Raw genomic sequence first — 11,011 nt, forward strand, 5'->3', positions numbered from 1 at the left:
TCATATCAATAGGAATTTAAAAGAGGAAAAAAAAGTGAAAAAGCAAACGGCACGCAATGTTCCTAAGTGGTCTCCCTCCCAAGTACTGACTGCGCTCGACGCTGCTTAACTTCGGTGATCGGACGAGAACCGGTGTTTTCAGCGTGATATGGCCGTTGCCGAGAGTGCTAGATAATAATTCGAATTTAAATTAAGTGAGACAAATTAACCATCATCTTTTTAAACAATAACAAAAAGAAAATATGTTTGCTTTTTTCATATCTATTGGAATTTAAAAGAGGAAAAAAAAGTGAAAAAGCCAACGGCACGCAGTGTTCCTACGTGGTCTCCCTCCCAAGTACTGACTGCGCTCGACGCTGCTTAACTTCGTTGATCGGACGAGAACCGGTGTTTTTAGCGTGATATGGCCGTTGCCGAAAGTGCTATTTAATAATTTGAATTTAATTAACCTTCATCTTTATAAATCAATAAGAAAAGGAAGATATGTTTGCTTTTTTCATATCTCATGGAATTTAAAAGAGGAAATAAAAGTGAAAAAGCCAATGGCACGCAAAGTTTCCAAGTACTGACTGCGCTCGACGCTGCTTAAATTCGGTGATCGGACGAGAACCGGTGTTTTCAGCGTGATATTGCCGTTGCCGAGAGTGCTAGATAATAATTCGAATTTAAATTAAGTGAGACAAATTAACCATCATCTTTTTAAAACAATAACAAAAAGAAAATATGTTGGCTTTTTTCATATCTATTGGAATTTAAAAGAGGAAAAAAAAGTGAAAAAGCCAACGGCACGCAGTGTTCCTAAGTGGTCTCCCTCCCAAGTACTGACTGCGCTCGACGCTGCTTAATTTCGGTGATCCGACGAGAACCGGTGTTTTCAGCGTGATATGGCCGTTGCCGAGAGTGCCAGATAATAATTCGAATTTAAATTAAGTGAGACAAATTGACCTTCATCTTTTTAAAACAATAACAAAAAGAAAATATGTTTGCCTTTTTCATATCTATTGGAATTTAAAAGAGGAAAAAAAGTGAAAAAGCCAACGGCACGCAGTGTTCCTAAGTGGTCTCCCTCATAAGTACTGACTGCGCTCGACGCTGCTTAACTTCGGTGATCGGACGAGAACCGGTGTTTTCAGCGTGATATGGCCGTTGCCGAGAGTGCTATTTAATAATTCGAATTTAAATTAAGTGAGACAAATTTACCTTCATCTTTTTAATACAATAACAAAAAGAAAATATGTTGGCTTTTTTCATATCTATAGGAATTTAAAAGAGGAAAAAAAAGTGAAAAATCCAACGGCACGCAGTGTTCCTAAGTGATCTCCCTCCCAAGTACTGACTGCGCTCGACGCTGCTTAACTTCGGTTATCGGACGAGAACCGGTGTTTTCAGCGTGATATGGCCGTTGCCGAGAGTGCTTTTTAATAATTCGAAATTAATAAACCTTCATCTTTATAAATCAATAATAAAAAGAAGATATGTTTGCTTTTTTCATATCTCATGGAATTTAAAAGAGGAAATAAAAGTGAAAAAGCCAACGGCACGCAAAGTTTCCAAGTACTGACTGCGCTCGACGCTGCTTAACTTCGGTGATCGGACGAGAACCGGTGTTTTCAGCGTGATATGGCCGTTGCCGAGAGTGCTATTTAATAATTCGAATTTAAATTAAGTGAGACAAATTTACCTTCATCTTTTTAAAACAATAACAAAAAGAAAATATGTTGGCTTTTTTCATATCTATTGGAATTTAAAAGAGGAAAAAAAAGTGAAAAAGCCAACGGCACGCAGTGTTCCTAAGTGGTCTCCCTCCCAAGTACTGACTGCGCTCGACGCTTCTTAACTTCGGTGATCGGACGAGAACCGGTGTTTTCAGCGTGATATGGCCGTTGCCGAGAGTGCAAGAAAATAATTCGAATTTAAATTAAGTGAGACAAATTAACCATCATCTTTTTAAAACAATAACAGAAAGAAAATATGTTTGCTTTTTTCATTTCTATTGGAATTTAAAAGAGGAAAAAAAAGTGAAAAAGCCAACGGCACTTAGCGTTCCTAAGTGGTCTCCCTCCCAAGTACTGACTGCGCTCGACGCTGCTTAACTTCGGTGATCCGACGAGAACCGGAGTTTTCAGCGTGATATGGCCGTTGCCGAGCGTGCTAGATATTAATTCGAATTTAAATTAAGTGAGACAAATTAACCATCATCTTTTTAAAACAATAACAAAAAGTAAATATTTTGCTTTTTTCATATCTATTGGAATTTAAAAGAGGAAAAAAAAGTGAAAAAGCCAACGGCACGCAGTGTTCCTAAGTGGTCTCCCTCCCAAGTACTGACTGCGCTCGACGCTGCTTAATTTCGGTGATCGGACGAGAACCGGTGTTTTTAGCGTGATATGGCCGTTGCCGAAAGTGCTATTTAATAATTTGAATTTAATTAACCTTCATCTTTATAAATCAATAAGAAAAGGAAGATATGTTTGCTTTTTTCATATCTCATGGAATTTAAAAGAGGAAATAAAAGTGAAAAAGCCAATGGCACGCAAAGTTTCCAAGTACTGACTGCGCTCGACGCTGCTTAAATTCGGTGATCGGACGAGAACCGGTGTTTTCAGCGTGATATGGCCGTTGCCGAGAGTGCTATTTAATAATTCGAATTTAAATTAAGTGAGACAAATTTACCTTCATCTTTTTAATACAATAACAAAAAGAAAATATGTTTGCTTTTTTCATATCTATTGGAATTTAAAAGAGGAAAAAAAAGTGAAAAAGCCAACAGCACGCAGTGTTCCTAAGTGGTCTCCCTCCCAAGTACTGACTGCGCTCGACGCTGCTTAACTTCGGTGATCGGACGAGAACCGGTGTTTTCAGCGTGATATGGCCGTTGCCGAGAGTGCTGTTTAATAATTCGAAATTAATAAACCTTCATCTTTATAAATCAATAATAAAAAGAAGATATGTTTGCTTTTTTCATATCTCATGGAATTTAAAAGAGGAAATAAAAGTGAAAAAGCCAACGGCACGCAAAGTTTCCAAGTACTGACTGCGCTCGACGCTGCTTAACTTCGGTGATCGGACGAGAACCGGTGTTTTCAGCGTGATATGGCCGTTGCCGAGAGTGCTATTTAATAATTCGAATTTAAATTAAGTGAGACAAATTAACCATCATCTTTTTAAAACAATAACAAAAAGAAAATATGTTTGCTTTTTTCATATCTAGTGGAATTTAAAAGAGGAAAAAAAAGTGAAAAAGCCAACGGCACGCAGTGTTTCTAAGTGGTCTCCCTCCCAAGTACTGACTGCGCTCGCCGATGCTTAACTTCGGTGATCTGACGAGATCTGGTGTTTTCAGCGTTATATGGCCGTTGCCGAGAGTGCTATTTAATAATTCGAATTTAAATTAAGTGAGACAAATTAATATTCATCTTCTTAAAACAATAACAAAAAGAAAATATGTTGGTTTTTTCATATCTATTGGAATTTAAAAGAGGAAAAAAAAGTGAAAAAGCCAACGGCACTTAGCGTTCCTAAGTGGTCTCCCTCCCAAGTACTGACTGCGCTCGACGCTGCTTAACTTCGGTGATCCGACGAGAACCGGTGTTTTCAGCGTGATATGGCCGTTGCCGAGCGTGCTAGATATTAATTCGAATTTAAATTAAGTGAGACAAATTAACCTTCATCTTTTTAAAACAATAACAAAAAGAAAATATGTTGGCTTTTTTCATATCTATTGGAATTTAAAAGAGGAAAAAAAAGTGAAAAAGCCAACGGCACGCAGTGTTCCTAAGTGGTCTCCCTCCCAAGTACTGACTGCGCTCGACGCTGCTTAACTTCGGTGATCGGACGAGAACCGGTGTTTTCAGCGTGATATGGCCGTTGCCGAGAGTGCTATTTAATAATTCGAATTTAAATTAAGTGAGACAAATTAACCTTCATCTTTTTAAAACAATAACAAAAAGAAAATATGTTTGCTTTTTTCATATCTATTGGAATTTAAAAGAGGAAAAAAAGTGAAAAAGCCAACGGCACGCAGTGTTCCTAAGTGGTCTCCCTCCCAAGTAATGACTGCGCTCGACGCTGCTTAACTTCGGTGATCGGACGAGAACCGGTGTTTTCAGCGTGATATGGCCGTTGCCGAGAGTGCTATTTAATAATTCGAATTTAAATTAAGTGAGACAAATTTACCTTCATCTTTTTAAAACAATAACAAAAAGAAAATATGTTGGCTTTTTTCATATCTATTGGAATTTAAAAGAGGAAAAAAAAGTGAAAAAGCCAACGGCACGCAGTGTTCCTAAGTGGTCTCCCTCCCAAGTACTGACTGCGCTCGACGCTTCTTAACTTCGGTGATCGGACGAGAACCGGTGTTTTCAGCGTGATATGGCCGTTGCCGAGAGTGCAAGAAAATAATTCGAATTTAAATTAAGTGAGACAAATTAACCATCATCTTTTTAAAACAATAACAGAAAGAAAATATGTTTGCTTTTTTCATTTCTATTGGAATTTAAAAGAGGGAAAAAAAGTGAAAAAGCCAACAGCACGCAGTGTTCCTAAGTGGTCTCCCTCCCAAGTACTGACTGCGCTCGACGCTGCTTAACTTCGGTGATCGGACGAGAACCGGTGTTTTCAGCGTGATATGGCCGTTGCCGAGAGTGCTATTTAATAATTCGAATTTAAATTAAGTGAGACAAATTAACCTTCATCTTTTTAAAACAATAACAAAAAGAAAATATGTTTGCTTTTTTCATATCTATTGGAATTTAAAAGAGGAAAAAAAAGTGAAAAAGCCAACGGCACGCAGTGTTCCTAAGTGGTCTCCCTCCCAAGTACTGACTGCGCTCGACGCTGCTTAACTTCGGTGATCGGACGAGAACCGGGGTTTTCAGCGTGATATGGCCGTTGCCGAGAGTGCTATTTAATAATTCGAATTTAAATTAAGTGAGACAAATTAACCTTCATCTTTTTAAAACAATAACAAAAAGAAAATAGGTTTGCTTTCTTCATATCTATTGGAATTTAAAAGAGGAAAAAAAAGTGAAAAAGCCAAAGGCACGCAGTGTTCCTAAGTGGTCTCCCTCCCAAGTACTGACTGCGCTCGACGCTGCTTAACTTCGGTGATCGGACGAGAACCGGTGTTTTCAGCGTGATATGGCCGTTGCCGAGAGTGCTAGATAATAATTTGAATTTAATAACCTTCATCTTTATAAATCAATAAGAAAAAGAAGATATGTTTGCTTTTTTCATATCTGATGGAATTTAAAAGACGAAATAAAAGTGAAAATGCCAACGGCACGCAAAGTTTCCAAGTACTGACTGCGCTCGACGCTGCTTAACTTCGGTGATCGGACGAGAACCGGTGTTTTCAGCGTGATATGGCCGTTGCCGAGAGTGCAAGATAATAATTCGAATTTAAATTAAGTGAGACAAATTAACCATCATCTTTTTAAAACAATAACAAAAAGAAAATATGTTTGCTTTTTTCATATCTATTGGAATTTAAAAGAGGAAAAAAAAGTGAAAAAGCCAACGGCACGCAGTGTTCCTAAGTGGTCTCCCTCCCAAGTACTAACTGCGCTCGACGCTGCTTAACTTCGGTGATCCGACGAGAACCGGTGTTTTCAGCGTGATATGGCCGTTGCCGAGAGTGCTAGATAATAATTCGAATTTAAATTAAGTGAGACAAATTGACCTTCATCTTTTTAAAACAATAACAAAATGAAAATATGTTTGCTTTTTTCATATCTATTGGAATTTAAAAGAGGAAAAAAAGTGAAAAAGCCAACAGCACGCAGTGTTCCTAAGTGGTCTCCCTCCCAAGTACTGACTGCGCTCGACGCTGCTTAACTTCGGTGATCGGACGAGAACCGGTGTTTTCAGCGTGATATGGCCGTTGCCGAGAGTGCTATTTAATAATTCGAATTTAAATTAAGTGAGACAAATTAACCTTCATCTTTTTAAAACAATAACAAAAAGAAAATATGTTTGCTTTTTTCATATCTATTGGAATTTAAAAGAGGAAAAAAAAGTGAAAAAGCCAACGGCACGCAGTGTTCCTAAGTGGTCTCCCTCCCAAGTACTGACTGCGCTCGACGCTGCTTAACTTCGGTGATCGGACGAGAACCGGTGTTTTCAGCGTGATATGGCCGTTGCCGAGAGTGCTATTTAATAATTCGAATTTAAATTAAGTGAGACAAATTAACCTTCATCTTTTTAAAACAATAACAAAAAGAAAATATGTTTGCTTTTTTCATATCTATTGGAATTTAAAAGAGGAAAAAAAAGTGAAAAAGCCAACGGCACGCAGTGTTCCTAAGTGGTCTCCCTCCCAAGTACTGACTGCGCTCGACGCTGCTTAACTTCGGTGATCGGACGAGAACCGGGGTTTTCAGCGTGATATGGCCGTTGCCGAGAGTGCTATTTAATAATTCGAATTTAAATTAAGTGAGACAAATTAACCTTCATCTTTTTAAAACAATAACAAAAAGAAAATAGGTTTGCTTTCTTCATATCTATTGGAATTTAAAAGAGGAAAAAAAAGTGAAAAAGCCAAAGGCACGCAGTGTTCCTAAGTGGTCTCCCTCCCAAGTACTGACTGCGCTCGACGCTGCTTAACTTCGGTGATCGGACGAGAACCGGTGTTTTCAGCGTGATATGGCCGTTGCCGAGAGTGCTAGATAATAATTTGAATTTAATAACCTTCATCTTTATAAATCAATAAGAAAAAGAAGATATGTTTGCTTTTTTCATATCTGATGGAATTTAAAAGACGAAATAAAAGTGAAAATGCCAACGGCACGCAAAGTTTCCAAGTACTGACTGCGCTCGACGCTGCTTAACTTCGGTGATCGGACGAGAACCGGTGTTTTCAGCGTGATATGGCCGTTGCCGAGAGTGCAAGATAATAATTCGAATTTAAATTAAGTGAGACAAATTAACCATCATCTTTTTAAAACAATAACAAAAAGAAAATATGTTTGCTTTTTTCATATCTATTGGAATTTAAAAGAGGAAAAAAAAGTGAAAAAGCCAACGGCACGCAGTGTTCCTAAGTGGTCTCCCTCCCAAGTACTGACTGCGCTCGACGCTGCTTAACTTCGGTGATCGGACGAGAACCGGTGTTTTCAGCGTGATATGGCCGTTGCCGAGAGTGCTATTTAATAATTCGAATTTAAATTAAGTGAGACAAATTAACCTTCATCTTTTTAAAACAATAACAAAAAGAAAATATGTTTGCTTTTTTCATATCTATTGGAATTTAAAAGAGGAAAAAAAAGTGAAAAAGCCAACGGCACGCAGTGTTCCTAAGTGGTCTCCCTCCCAAGTACTGACTGCGCTCGACGCTGCTTAACTTCGGTGATCGGACGAGAACCGGGGTTTTCAGCGTGATATGGCCGTTGCCGAGAGTGCTATTTAATAATTCGAATTTAAATTAAGTGAGACAAATTAACCTTCATCTTTTTAAAACAATAACAAAAAGAAAATAGGTTTGCTTTCTTCATATCTATTGGAATTTAAAAGAGGAAAAAAAAGTGAAAAAGCCAAAGGCACGCAGTGTTCCTAAGTGGTCTCCCTCCCAAGTACTGACTGCGCTCGACGCTGCTTAACTTCGGTGATCGGACGAGAACCGGTGTTTTCAGCGTGATATGGCCGTTGCCGAGAGTGCTAGATAATAATTTGAATTTAATAACCTTCATCTTTATAAATCAATAAGAAAAAGAAGATATGTTTGCTTTTTTCATATCTGATGGAATTTAAAAGACGAAATAAAAGTGAAAATGCCAACGGCACGCAAAGTTTCCAAGTACTGACTGCGCTCGACGCTGCTTAACTTCGGTGATCGGACGAGAACCGGTGTTTTCAGCGTGATATGGCCGTTGCCGAGAGTGCAAGATAATAATTCGAATTTAAATTAAGTGAGACAAATTAACCATCATCTTTTTAAAACAATAACAAAAAGAAAATATGTTTGCTTTTTTCATATCTATTGGAATTTAAAAGAGGAAAAAAAAGTGAAAAAGCCAACGGCACGCAGTGTTCCTAAGTGGTCTCCCTCCCAAGTACTAACTGCGCTCGACGCTGCTTAACTTCGGTGATCCGACGAGAACCGGTGTTTTCAGCGTGATATGGCCGTTGCCGAGAGTGCTAGATAATAATTCGAATTTAAATTAAGTGAGACAAATTGACCTTCATCTTTTTAAAACAATAACAAAATGAAAATATGTTTGCTTTTTTCATATCTATTGGAATTTAAAAGAGGAAAAAAAGTGAAAAAGCCAACGGCACGCAGTGTTCCTAAGTGGTCTCCCTCCCAAGTACTGACTGCGCTCGACGCTTCTTAACTTCGGTGATCGGACGAGAACCGGTGTTTTCAGCGTGATATGGCCGTTGCCGAGAGTGCTAGATAATAATTCGAATTTAAATTAAGTGAGACAAATTAACCATCATCTTTTTAAAACAATAACAAAAATAAAATATGTTTGCTTTTTTCATATCTATTGGAATTTAAAAGAGGAAAAAAAAGTGAAAAAGCCAACAGCACGCAGTGTTCCTAAGTGGTCTCCCTCCCAAGTACTGACTGCGCTCGACGCTGCTTAACTTCGGTGATCGGACGAGAACCGGTGTTTTCAGCGTGATATGGCCGTTGCCGAGAGTGCAAGATAATAATTCGAATTTAAATTAAGTGAGACAAATTAACCATCATCTTTTTAAAACAATAACAAAAAGAAAATATGTTTGCTTTTTTCATATCTATTGGAATTTATAAGAGGAAAAAAAAGTGAAAAAGCCAACGGCACGCAGTGTTCCTAAGTGGTCTCCCTCCCAAGTACTGACTGCGCTCGACGCTGCTTAACTTCGGTGATCGGACGAGAACCGGGGTTTTCAGCGTGATATGGCCGTTGCCGATAGTGCTAGATAATAATTTGAATTTAATAACCTTCATCTTTATAAATCAATAAGAAAAAGAAGATATGTTTGCTTTTTTCATATCTGATGGAATTTAAAAGACGAAATAAAAGTGAAAATGCCAACGGCACGCAAAGTTTCCAAGTACTGACTGCGCTCGACGCTGCTTAACTTCGGTGATCGGACGAGAACCGGTGTTTTCAGCGTGATATGGCCGTTGCCAAGAGTGCAAGATAATAATTCGAATTTAAATTAAGTGAGACAAATTAACCATCATCTTTTTAAAACAATAACAAAATGAAAATATGTTTGCTTTTTTCATATCTATTGGAATTTAAAAGAGGAAAAAAAGTGAAAAAGCCAACGGCACGCAGTGTTCCTAAGTGGTCTCCCTCCCAAGTACTGACTGCGCTCGACGCTTCTTAACTTCGGTGTTCGGACGAGAACCGGTGTTTTCAGCGTGATATGGCCGTTGCCGAGAGTGCTAGATAATAATTCGAATTTAAATTAAGTGAGACAAATTAACCATCATCTTTTTAAAACAATAACAAAAATAAAATATGTTTGCTTTTTTCATATCTATTGGAATTTAAAAGAGGAAAAAAAAGTGAAAAAGCCAACAGCACGCATTGTTCCTAAGTGGTCTCCCTCCCAAGTACTGACTGCGCTCGACGCTGCTTAACTTCGGTGATCGGACGAGAACCGGTGTTTTCAGCGTGATATGGCCGTTGCCGAGAGTGCAAGATAATAATTCGAATTTAAATTAAGTGAGACAAATTAACCATCATCTTTTTAAAACAATAACAAAAAGAAAATATGTTTGCTTTTTTCATATCTATTGGAATTTATAAGAGGAAAAAAAAGTGAAAAAGCCAACGGCACGCAGTGTTCCTAAGTGGTCTCCCTCCCAAGTACTGACTGCGCTCGACGCTGCTTAACTTCGGTGATCGGACGAGAACCGGGGTTTTCAGCGTGATATGGCCGTTGCCGAGAGTGCTATTTAATAATTCGAATTTAAATTAAGTGAGGCAAATTAACCTTCATCTTTTTAAAACAATAACAAAAAGAAAATATGTTTGCTTTTTTCATATCTATTGGAATTTAAAAGAGGAAAAAAAAGTGAAAAAGCCAACGGCACGCAGTGTTCCTAAGTGGTCTCCCTCCCAAGTACTGACTGCGCTCGACGCTGCTTAACTTCGGTGATCGGACGAGAACCGGTGTTTTCAGCGTGATATGGCCGTTGCCGAGAATGCTAGATAATAATTTGATTTTAATAACCTTCATCTTTATAAATCAATAAGAAAAAGAAGATATGTTTGCTTTTTTCATATCTGATGGAATTTAAAAGACGAAATAAAAGTGAAAATGCCAACGGCACGCAAAGTTTCCAAGTACTGACTGCGCTCGACGCTGCTTAACTTCGGTGATCGGACGAGAACCAGTGTTTTCAGCGTGATATGGCCGTTGCCGAGAGTGCAAGATAATAATTCGAATTTCAATTAAGTGAGACAAATTAACCATCATCTTTTTAAAACAATAACAAAAAGAAAATATGTTTGCTGTTTTCATATCTATTGGAATTTAAAAGAGGAAAAAAAAGTGAAAAAGCCAACGGCACGCAGTGTCCTAAGTGGTCTCCCTCCCAAGTACTGACTGCGCTCGACGCTGCTTAACTTCGGTGATCCGACGAGAACCGGTGTTTTCAGCGTGATATGGCCGTTGCCGAGAGTGCTAAATAATAATTCGAATGTAAATTAAGTGAGACAAATTAACCTTCATCTTTTTAAAACAATAACAAAAAGAAAATATGTTTGCTTTTTTCATATCTATTGGAATTTATAAGAGGAAAAAAAAGTGAAAAAGCCAACGGCACGCAGTGTCCTAAGTGGTCTCCCTCCCAAGTACTGACTGCGCTCGACGCTGCTGAACTTCGGTGATCCGACGAGAACCGGTGTTTTCAGCGTGATATGGCCGTTGCCGAGAGTGCTAGATAATAATTCGAATTTAAATTAAGTGAGACAAATTGACCTTCATCTTTTTAAAACAATAACAAAAAGAAAATATGTTTGCTTTTTTCATATCTATAGGAATTTAAAAGAGGAAAAAAAAGTGAAAA

General features: G+C 38.2%; 22 non-coding genes and 20 pseudogenes across 22 annotated transcripts; all 42 read right to left on the reverse strand.

Moving 5' to 3' along the window:
- Nucleotides 1-41: 41 nt before the first annotated feature.
- Nucleotides 42-160, reverse strand: LOC149581427 (5S ribosomal RNA; annotated as a pseudogene).
- Nucleotides 161-296: 136 nt separating this feature from the next.
- Nucleotides 297-415, reverse strand: LOC149581428 (5S ribosomal RNA; annotated as a pseudogene).
- A 362-nt stretch (nt 416-777) lies between these two features.
- Nucleotides 778-896, reverse strand: LOC149581429 (5S ribosomal RNA; annotated as a pseudogene).
- A 136-nt stretch (nt 897-1,032) lies between these two features.
- On the reverse strand, nt 1,033-1,151 carry LOC149581430 (5S ribosomal RNA). Its single transcript, XR_016380973.1, has one exon. It is a non-coding gene; the product is annotated as a 5S ribosomal RNA (ribosomal RNA).
- A 137-nt stretch (nt 1,152-1,288) lies between these two features.
- LOC149581431 (5S ribosomal RNA) lies at nt 1,289-1,407 on the reverse strand (annotated as a pseudogene).
- Nucleotides 1,408-1,529: 122 nt separating this feature from the next.
- Nucleotides 1,530-1,632, reverse strand: LOC149581432 (5S ribosomal RNA; annotated as a pseudogene).
- A 137-nt stretch (nt 1,633-1,769) lies between these two features.
- LOC149581433 (5S ribosomal RNA) lies at nt 1,770-1,888 on the reverse strand. The gene has a single exon (XR_016381120.1). It is a non-coding gene; the product is annotated as a 5S ribosomal RNA (ribosomal RNA).
- A 137-nt stretch (nt 1,889-2,025) lies between these two features.
- LOC149581434 (5S ribosomal RNA) lies at nt 2,026-2,144 on the reverse strand (annotated as a pseudogene).
- Nucleotides 2,145-2,280: 136 nt separating this feature from the next.
- On the reverse strand, nt 2,281-2,399 carry LOC149581435 (5S ribosomal RNA; annotated as a pseudogene).
- A 362-nt stretch (nt 2,400-2,761) lies between these two features.
- On the reverse strand, nt 2,762-2,880 carry LOC149581436 (5S ribosomal RNA). Its single transcript, XR_016380850.1, has one exon. It is a non-coding gene; the product is annotated as a 5S ribosomal RNA (ribosomal RNA).
- A 122-nt stretch (nt 2,881-3,002) lies between these two features.
- LOC149581437 (5S ribosomal RNA) lies at nt 3,003-3,105 on the reverse strand (annotated as a pseudogene).
- Nucleotides 3,106-3,242: 137 nt separating this feature from the next.
- On the reverse strand, nt 3,243-3,361 carry LOC149581438 (5S ribosomal RNA; annotated as a pseudogene).
- Nucleotides 3,362-3,497: 136 nt separating this feature from the next.
- Nucleotides 3,498-3,616, reverse strand: LOC149581439 (5S ribosomal RNA; annotated as a pseudogene).
- Nucleotides 3,617-3,753: 137 nt separating this feature from the next.
- Nucleotides 3,754-3,872, reverse strand: LOC149581440 (5S ribosomal RNA). Its single transcript, XR_016380764.1, has one exon. It is a non-coding gene; the product is annotated as a 5S ribosomal RNA (ribosomal RNA).
- Nucleotides 3,873-4,008: 136 nt separating this feature from the next.
- LOC149581441 (5S ribosomal RNA) lies at nt 4,009-4,127 on the reverse strand. Its single transcript, XR_016381142.1, has one exon. It is a non-coding gene; the product is annotated as a 5S ribosomal RNA (ribosomal RNA).
- Nucleotides 4,128-4,264: 137 nt separating this feature from the next.
- LOC149581442 (5S ribosomal RNA) lies at nt 4,265-4,383 on the reverse strand. Its single transcript, XR_016381121.1, has one exon. It is a non-coding gene; the product is annotated as a 5S ribosomal RNA (ribosomal RNA).
- A 137-nt stretch (nt 4,384-4,520) lies between these two features.
- Nucleotides 4,521-4,639, reverse strand: LOC149581443 (5S ribosomal RNA). The gene has a single exon (XR_016380851.1). It is a non-coding gene; the product is annotated as a 5S ribosomal RNA (ribosomal RNA).
- Nucleotides 4,640-4,776: 137 nt separating this feature from the next.
- Nucleotides 4,777-4,895, reverse strand: LOC149581444 (5S ribosomal RNA). Its single transcript, XR_016381016.1, has one exon. It is a non-coding gene; the product is annotated as a 5S ribosomal RNA (ribosomal RNA).
- Nucleotides 4,896-5,032: 137 nt separating this feature from the next.
- Nucleotides 5,033-5,151, reverse strand: LOC149581445 (5S ribosomal RNA; annotated as a pseudogene).
- A 121-nt stretch (nt 5,152-5,272) lies between these two features.
- Nucleotides 5,273-5,375, reverse strand: LOC149581446 (5S ribosomal RNA; annotated as a pseudogene).
- A 137-nt stretch (nt 5,376-5,512) lies between these two features.
- LOC149581447 (5S ribosomal RNA) lies at nt 5,513-5,631 on the reverse strand. Its single transcript, XR_016380908.1, has one exon. It is a non-coding gene; the product is annotated as a 5S ribosomal RNA (ribosomal RNA).
- Nucleotides 5,632-5,767: 136 nt separating this feature from the next.
- LOC149581448 (5S ribosomal RNA) lies at nt 5,768-5,886 on the reverse strand. Its single transcript, XR_016380852.1, has one exon. It is a non-coding gene; the product is annotated as a 5S ribosomal RNA (ribosomal RNA).
- Nucleotides 5,887-6,023: 137 nt separating this feature from the next.
- Nucleotides 6,024-6,142, reverse strand: LOC149581449 (5S ribosomal RNA). The gene has a single exon (XR_016380765.1). It is a non-coding gene; the product is annotated as a 5S ribosomal RNA (ribosomal RNA).
- A 137-nt stretch (nt 6,143-6,279) lies between these two features.
- On the reverse strand, nt 6,280-6,398 carry LOC149581450 (5S ribosomal RNA). The gene has a single exon (XR_016381017.1). It is a non-coding gene; the product is annotated as a 5S ribosomal RNA (ribosomal RNA).
- A 137-nt stretch (nt 6,399-6,535) lies between these two features.
- Nucleotides 6,536-6,654, reverse strand: LOC149581451 (5S ribosomal RNA; annotated as a pseudogene).
- Nucleotides 6,655-6,775: 121 nt separating this feature from the next.
- Nucleotides 6,776-6,878, reverse strand: LOC149581452 (5S ribosomal RNA; annotated as a pseudogene).
- A 137-nt stretch (nt 6,879-7,015) lies between these two features.
- LOC149581453 (5S ribosomal RNA) lies at nt 7,016-7,134 on the reverse strand. Its single transcript, XR_016380767.1, has one exon. It is a non-coding gene; the product is annotated as a 5S ribosomal RNA (ribosomal RNA).
- Nucleotides 7,135-7,271: 137 nt separating this feature from the next.
- LOC149581454 (5S ribosomal RNA) lies at nt 7,272-7,390 on the reverse strand. Its single transcript, XR_016381018.1, has one exon. It is a non-coding gene; the product is annotated as a 5S ribosomal RNA (ribosomal RNA).
- A 137-nt stretch (nt 7,391-7,527) lies between these two features.
- Nucleotides 7,528-7,646, reverse strand: LOC149581455 (5S ribosomal RNA; annotated as a pseudogene).
- Nucleotides 7,647-7,767: 121 nt separating this feature from the next.
- LOC149581456 (5S ribosomal RNA) lies at nt 7,768-7,870 on the reverse strand (annotated as a pseudogene).
- A 137-nt stretch (nt 7,871-8,007) lies between these two features.
- LOC149581457 (5S ribosomal RNA) lies at nt 8,008-8,126 on the reverse strand. The gene has a single exon (XR_016380909.1). It is a non-coding gene; the product is annotated as a 5S ribosomal RNA (ribosomal RNA).
- Nucleotides 8,127-8,262: 136 nt separating this feature from the next.
- On the reverse strand, nt 8,263-8,381 carry LOC149581458 (5S ribosomal RNA). Its single transcript, XR_016381122.1, has one exon. It is a non-coding gene; the product is annotated as a 5S ribosomal RNA (ribosomal RNA).
- A 137-nt stretch (nt 8,382-8,518) lies between these two features.
- LOC149581459 (5S ribosomal RNA) lies at nt 8,519-8,637 on the reverse strand. Its single transcript, XR_016380853.1, has one exon. It is a non-coding gene; the product is annotated as a 5S ribosomal RNA (ribosomal RNA).
- Nucleotides 8,638-8,774: 137 nt separating this feature from the next.
- LOC149581460 (5S ribosomal RNA) lies at nt 8,775-8,893 on the reverse strand. Its single transcript, XR_016381019.1, has one exon. It is a non-coding gene; the product is annotated as a 5S ribosomal RNA (ribosomal RNA).
- A 121-nt stretch (nt 8,894-9,014) lies between these two features.
- LOC149581461 (5S ribosomal RNA) lies at nt 9,015-9,117 on the reverse strand (annotated as a pseudogene).
- A 136-nt stretch (nt 9,118-9,253) lies between these two features.
- LOC149581462 (5S ribosomal RNA) lies at nt 9,254-9,372 on the reverse strand. The gene has a single exon (XR_016381053.1). It is a non-coding gene; the product is annotated as a 5S ribosomal RNA (ribosomal RNA).
- A 137-nt stretch (nt 9,373-9,509) lies between these two features.
- Nucleotides 9,510-9,628, reverse strand: LOC149581463 (5S ribosomal RNA). The gene has a single exon (XR_016381050.1). It is a non-coding gene; the product is annotated as a 5S ribosomal RNA (ribosomal RNA).
- Nucleotides 9,629-9,765: 137 nt separating this feature from the next.
- Nucleotides 9,766-9,884, reverse strand: LOC149581464 (5S ribosomal RNA). Its single transcript, XR_016381020.1, has one exon. It is a non-coding gene; the product is annotated as a 5S ribosomal RNA (ribosomal RNA).
- A 137-nt stretch (nt 9,885-10,021) lies between these two features.
- LOC149581465 (5S ribosomal RNA) lies at nt 10,022-10,140 on the reverse strand. Its single transcript, XR_016380768.1, has one exon. It is a non-coding gene; the product is annotated as a 5S ribosomal RNA (ribosomal RNA).
- A 121-nt stretch (nt 10,141-10,261) lies between these two features.
- Nucleotides 10,262-10,364, reverse strand: LOC149581466 (5S ribosomal RNA; annotated as a pseudogene).
- Nucleotides 10,365-10,501: 137 nt separating this feature from the next.
- On the reverse strand, nt 10,502-10,619 carry LOC149581467 (5S ribosomal RNA; annotated as a pseudogene).
- Nucleotides 10,620-10,756: 137 nt separating this feature from the next.
- Nucleotides 10,757-10,874, reverse strand: LOC149581468 (5S ribosomal RNA; annotated as a pseudogene).
- Nucleotides 10,875-11,011: the final 137 nt, after the last annotated feature.

This window comes from Phalangium opilio, unplaced genomic scaffold, assembly GCF_054372755.1.
Source record: "Phalangium opilio isolate 3A_F unplaced genomic scaffold, DU_Popi_V2 ptg007730c_1, whole genome shotgun sequence".
NCBI classification, from domain to species: Eukaryota; Metazoa; Arthropoda; class Arachnida; order Opiliones; family Phalangiidae; genus Phalangium; species Phalangium opilio.